We start from the raw sequence: 6,904 nt of genomic DNA, 5'->3' as shown, positions 1-6,904 counted from the left end.
CGGCTATAAAGGGTTAATCCATAAGGAAATTATGTGGAAGCCTATTACAGACAGATACTATGCCAAAGTCTTGATCCAGCCCTCATTTCTTTGAATTCTTTTCCCAATGTTCCCATTTTATTTAGTTTTTTGGATATCTTGCACATTTTTTCAGGTCCTTGTACCTGACTATTTCCAAAGGATTGTTGCTTTTTTTCTTGTTAAACACATCAACATTGACCTACAACTCATTCAAGTTCAAAAAGGCCCCATATTCAGGAGATGAACCAGTGTTGTGTCTTCATATAACAGGCAGTTCAAATCAAAAAAAGAAAAAAAAAATACCTCTCTGACCTGTCTTCCCCATGTGATGTTTTGTGTATTGTATGTATCGTCAGAGGGTAAGATGGCGCCGCCATTGCGTGCAATAGGTCGGCAGCCTTATGAAATTTCCCCTTGTGGGACTAATAAAGGTATATCAAATCAACTTAGCAAAGAACCAATTTTAAAATTGTATTTTTAGGCACTCTTACCAGCAGCATGTCATATAAACACATATTTTTCCCATCTCTTTAGATAAATCTACTAAAACACGCAAAAGGTAACAGAGTTTGACAGGCATAAAATTGTATTTCTGCACCAACACTGTAATTTCCAAATAGTTATTAGCTGAAAACCTGGCTTGTCTCAGCATGGTGTGCAGTGAGAAACTGGACAAGTTGAGTACGAAAGAAGAGGCAGATCAAAAAAACTGTCTGCAGCAGATGACCAATATCCTCCAGAAATAAAAAGGCCTTAAACAGAAAGTGAGAGTTGCATCTGGCCCTTCGGTTGATCCATTTACTGTTTGAGGAGGTCTCATCAAAAAGGTCTCAGTTGAAAGGTGGCTGTAAAGAAGTCATTCTAAAGGTGTGTTATGCCTGCTGCACCAGTTATGTTTTGTGCAAACCTTTTCATTACCACAGCCTATATCAGTGCTAAGGGTACGAGTACTTGCTGTAGTGTTCTCCTTACATTAGTAAACACCTAATGTTTACTTAGCCTGGCAGGGCGAAGGACACTGTCTCAGCTGAACTATGGACACGCACACACATACATATACTGATACTGATAAGCACTCACTGACACATCACCCTCCCTAGCCCGGATCCAACGCCACCTCCAACGCTTACCTCCCCTCTGATGTGGACATCGGGTCAGCTGGAGGCGCAGTCGAAAGATAGCAGCGGTCCGATCAGATGTACACACTGGAACACTTTCCCATGTTGCTTGTCTGTGTTTATTGTGCTATGGTGTGTTGATATCTGTGCATTCCTGTATTATCCTTTTGTGTTACACATTTCAATGTTTTTTTCCTTGCTACGTAGCCTGACCTGTCTCCCCAATGTGATGTTTGTGTATTGTATGTACGGTCGGCAAGGTCTGTCATCTCGGTTGTGGGCAAAAGACCTGCAACTGACAAATAAAGGCTATCTCTCATCTCTCAACTTCAACATTACCACTCAGAAAAAACTTCCTCATGAGTGCTGGTATAGCAGAAACTGAAAGAAAAGTCTCAAACGATCTCAAAAAGTTTCAAAATGTCTCTCACTCAGCAACGTCTCTTTATATGTTCTCTGAATATTGTGCTTGTGCACGCTGTACCATCAAGGCAGTAAAAACCAGCCTTTCTTCAACCTGGCAGCACCAGCTGTGGTGCCTGTGCAAGGTTAGAAAAACTGAGGGGCACACTACTCGAACTTATGATCTTATGAAGAGTTGAATCCAAATTTTAAAATTTGGGTTCAAAATAGCAATAATATACAGTTAATAATATACAGTTTACAGAGTTTCTACAGCCATCTGTAAAACACGGTGGAGGCTCTCTCATAGTTTGGGGCTTTATTTCAGCCAGTGGTGTTGGAGATCTTTTTTTAAAGTCCTTTTTTGTTTCTTCACATGGTTGAAATGTCCGTTAAACAAGCTATAGGCAGTGGAAAAGAAACTACCCCATATGCCTGGTGCAAGCGTTATCTATCAACAACCTATCAAGACTATCATGGACGTGTTGCAGGCTGAATTAGAAAATGAACCGCCTTTTATTTGGCTGAAAATGTGAATATACTTAATAGAAAATACTTTAATAAAGCATGCCAATCACATGTTTTTATCTTCACAATAGAACACAATCAGTCATGGATTGGCCTCTCCAGAGTGCGGATCTCAACGTTGTTGAAGCAGTGTGGGATCATCTTGGCAGAGAACAGAACAAAAGGCAGTCATTGTTCAAAGAACAGCTTTTCTATTCCTGAAAGCTATTTGAAGAAATTATAAGAATCCTTGGTTACGAGAGTTCAGGCTATGTTGAAGAATAAAGGTGGTCATACTGAATATTCAATTTCAATCTCATTAGAACTGTAGAGTTCTAATGCATGTTTGTAAATGTTTCAATAAATCTCTGCACCTAGTTTCTATTTCCCTGTCCAAGTTGGACAGTACTAGTAGTATACTATTTGTTGTTATATAGAAAATAACACAGCTGATAATTAAGAGCCTTCCTGATGTTGTTGCATGTTACATGTTGATTTGTGTTGTGGTAGTGCAGAAAATTACTAGACAGAGAGAGAGAGGAAAAAATGCAATATTATTATATTAGGATGAACCAAAAACGTTGCCTCTGGCATTCTGCCTTAAAAATTAGTAGCATGTCAATTTAACAATGGCAGTTCCTGATTTCCTACTTTTGCTTCAATCCAGCTTTAAAGTGTAGTTAATAACACAGCCGTAATGGAACGCTTAATGACTTGTATGGCAGGAGTCCATTTAATCCATCTATTAAAAACCTGCCCACCAGTGAATCAATTCTCCACATACTGTATATCTGCTGGTATTTAAATAGCAATTTTACACTGTAAGGATATGTGGTACCTTGCAAAACTTTGGTGCAACAAGAGGTGAAAAAGGGAAACAGTTTCCTCCAGAGGAAAATAATTTCATACAGCAAATCCATGGAATCCCTCAGCAGATGGCCTGGCCGGAGCTAGTTAACAACCCCTTCTTTTTTTTTCTTGCTGTCAAAAACCTCTCGAGTGGCAGCTGCTCCCTCGTAGCTGATGACATCAAATAGCTCACCATTCACTCCTGACCTTATTTCACGAGCCACAATGACAGTGTACCTGAGCACAGCTGTGCATCGCTATCACTTATAAGCCATTCGGGCTTATCCAGGTTTCCAAGGATTTTCATTCGGGGGAACGTTGCCCACATGAAAGGGAATTTTGTCTGAGGGCCTCCGTGAATTATGCAGCGTTGGAATGGATTTGCAGATTTTGCTGAAATTAATATGATATGGACTACAGAACGGAGACGGAACCGGCGGTTTTATCCAACAGGGATGAAGAAAGGAAAGAAAGATAATAAAAAAAAGTGTGAATCAGGATTTGGAATGCAGTGAAGTCAGTGATGCGTAAAGGACATACATGCCTGGATGCAAATGTTAAAATGCTGTTAACACAACAGACAGCTACATTTAGGAGATTTGGGGCAGGTTTTGATTCAGAAAGTTGCTGCTGAGTCAGATCTGGCGATGCTAAAAATACTGGGCAGTAAGTGAAAAGAAGCACCCATTATTTGACCAGAAAAAAAAAAATAGTAGAATGGTGTTTGTTGTATAATGGGGCCATGAATCTATTTTTTTTTTTCACTCGCACTATTTCTGTTAATCCAAGAGGGCAGCTGCTGCCAAATCTCCGTCATAATCTACGCCCTTGTCTTCCTCGGGATACTGTTGACCCTACACTTTTAAGCGCTGCCGTGTTTTGTAACTCCAGTGACAGCCAGACAGGCACTCAGACCGACAGACAGAGGGACAGATGGACTGGTGAGGTGCGTGTCCATGGTGTCAGCGTGCGTCGGCTCTCCTCCGAAGGCCCTGTCAGTAATTATCTTCATACTGTAGGTGTTAATGTGTGCTATAGTCTTCTAGCAGGGTGGCAAAGTGCTGTATGAATGCTAATCCTAGTTATCTCAATTATCTGCTCTGTCAGGATGATTTGTGTAAGAAAAAAAAAAAGCACGACACTCTGCCAACCTGAGGTTATTTGATAATAAGTGTGGATTGGGAACCCACTGAGCAAATGCTATGACAATTTATCTAATTGACAGACTATGACTCATTTTGTGTGGCAATTCATTTCATTTACCAACTCAGAGTCAGGGAGTGCTAGGTGATGCTAAAGGGTATGTTTAAGACTCCTTAATCCTATTTGACCATAAACAAATGTCCTTTTTTATGCTATATCTGTAAGACATTTTTTTTTATCTTAGTTTTTATCTCTTTGGTTTAGTGGAAGCCAGAAGGGCAGAAAAGCAGTGCTCTCAAAGAGAAACGCAGACCTTTTCATCCATTTCTGCTTCCTAAACAGTGGTGGAGGTGTACTGATTGATTTTTTACACACACAGAGAGACTCAGACACAACAAACTGCTCCCTAACGTTTTTCTACTGAAATGTAAATATGTTCTCACAAAGAGGGGAACCAGAGGAAGAATACGCAACCCAAACAAGCACGATCCCAAAGTTGGAATAGCGCCACAAGTGCAATAACCTGGGTAATGTATTGGATTAATGGGAACCCATTATATTTTTCTTAATTTCTATTATCTGTTTAATGTTACAATGATGGATTCTTTGAGTAAACCAGAGTATTAAATAATCAGGTCAGAGTGTATAATCCCTATTATCCGAAATAGGGATAGGGAATAGCCCTTTTAGGCTTTAAGTGCCCCAAACTGCAGTTTCTTTAGTGTCCACTTGAGGTTGTCTCCAACAAATCAAATCCCATAGACTCCCATATTAAATGCCTTAATTTGCAGACAAATTCATAGCAACAAGGTACATACTTGTTTCTTTTTTTAAATTTTAATAACCAGCCCATTTTTGTTAAGGCTTAAAAACTGTCTGCTTGGATAGGTGTGGTAGGCAGCTATAGCCAATAGCTGTGTGTTGTGGCTCAACTCTGTATATTCAAGTTACTGAAACTTGACCTCCCTGCGCTGTTTGTGATACTCATGCCTTTGGGAGCATTTTTAATTGTCATTAATTCTTAAATAACCTGATGTCCTGCTGTGAGTTACAAACCATTCAAGTAGTTGCTTCAGTTTTGATAAGTGAAATTCTAGAAATGTGTCAATCTTTTACTTATCCCTAATTAGCTAAATTACAATGCACTTATATTTAGTGTTCTAATTTTACCTAGCACTTTTGACTCTCATTCAAATATGGCAATCTCTGTTTGCTCCAAAAAAGTTATACAGTCCAACCAAAACACTTGAAAATGCAGAGCCCAAAACCAATGGGTGGCATCAAAATAATGGTATTCATCTTTTATATACATTCTATGCTTTAAATGATCAGCTTCAACATGTTTTTAAATAATTATTTCCTTAATCTTGACTCTGTAATGTCAGCAAGTCCCTATTCCCTAATAGTGCCTTCTCAGGCACTATGGATTACATAAAAAAGCCCCATCCATCCCACCGTTCAAATTCTTTGTTTGTGAGGGGTATTGAGACAGCAGTTCTGATTTATAATAATTCATGTCTACTATAAGCATTGACTCAAAATATGATCAGCACTCTTTGTTCCCAGCAGATAAACACTGAAGATAAAACCTTAAAGGGATAGTCCACCCCATATACATCTTTCCAGTCTGGTCCTGGTGACTCAGCTAGTGTGTCTAGTTCAGTTGAAAGAATTGTTTAGAAGAACCAGGTCGTGATTTCTGTAAAGAGATGCTGTGTGCTGTTGATGCTTTTTGGCTGCTTTGAGGACTACAAGGCAAGTAGCTTTTGTTTTTATTAAATTCAAGAGGATGTAGACATCTCTACAGTCAATATTGCCAGAGGCAACCTACACCAAAAATAATCTAGATGGACAAATGAATAAAATATTCACATAATTTTGGGATAGATAACTGTAGCTTGTGTTGAGATGGCAACATCGTCAGAACATTCATTTCTATCAATTCCATCCTATTTACTCAGTCAGTCAGTCAGTTAATTATGACTCTTCCAACATTTTTATATCTTGTCTGCTTTACTTTTAGTAATTTTGCCTTTGCCTCATCAGCTTCTTAGTCACATTTGCAGAACTAATCTGTATAAAAGGTACAGATAAAGTTTTGAATGCCCAAATGTGGTAACCCTATGATGTGCTTTCATTTGCTTTATTTTCTTCCGCCTCGCTCTGACGTTTTATTGCTCAATGATTAATTTTTATTAATTCCATCTGGTCACTTTTAGTTTTCTCTGTAGAGTCTTTGGAGACACACTTGAAAGCTTCTGCAGAACACAACTGCAACGGTTTATTGATGATCATAATTTATCATCAGAGGAGAAAAGTGTTCTAATCATTTTCGTAGTTATATTATTTATAATGTTTAATCCAGATGTCTTTAAGCTAAGAGCCTGGTTATGATTTCCGGGATGTTACGGTCTTTATTCCTCATGGGGGCCACAATCGTTGAGGCAGTCTTATTGGATATTATGTTTTGCGTTTGTCTTTTTCAAATCACTCTCTCCTCTCTCGATACAAAAATAAATCAGATGAAATTAAATTTGCATTCCCAGTGAGTGTCTGGAAGATAATGTAGCTGTGTCCTTACATTCTGCTCCAACACAGTGACTACAGAGGCCACTTATTTCTCTGGGATGCCTTGTTGGACGTGTGCCCAGGCAATGGTCATTGGCCCACTGGTTTGGCATAGAGTTCCCGTGGGCAGCAGCTCAGCTTGAAAATGTGAGTCTATGGATCACAGTCAAAAAAAAAAGGAGAAGAAAAAAGCACAAGGCTGCCATAGCCTGCAGGGAATGTCAAATTACAGGATGGAATACGAGATGAAACAAAAAGCACAGATGATCTATGTGGTATAACACTTTTGCTTATTT

The sequence above is a fragment of the Pundamilia nyererei genome, unplaced genomic scaffold (genome assembly GCF_000239375.1).
Source record: "Pundamilia nyererei isolate P.nyererei 1_Seehausen unplaced genomic scaffold, PunNye1.0 scaffold00094, whole genome shotgun sequence".
Lineage (NCBI taxonomy): Eukaryota > Metazoa > Chordata > Actinopteri > Cichliformes > Cichlidae > Pundamilia > Pundamilia nyererei.
The sequence above is the reverse complement of the archived record's forward strand: the minus strand, read 5'-3'. Positions refer to the sequence as shown.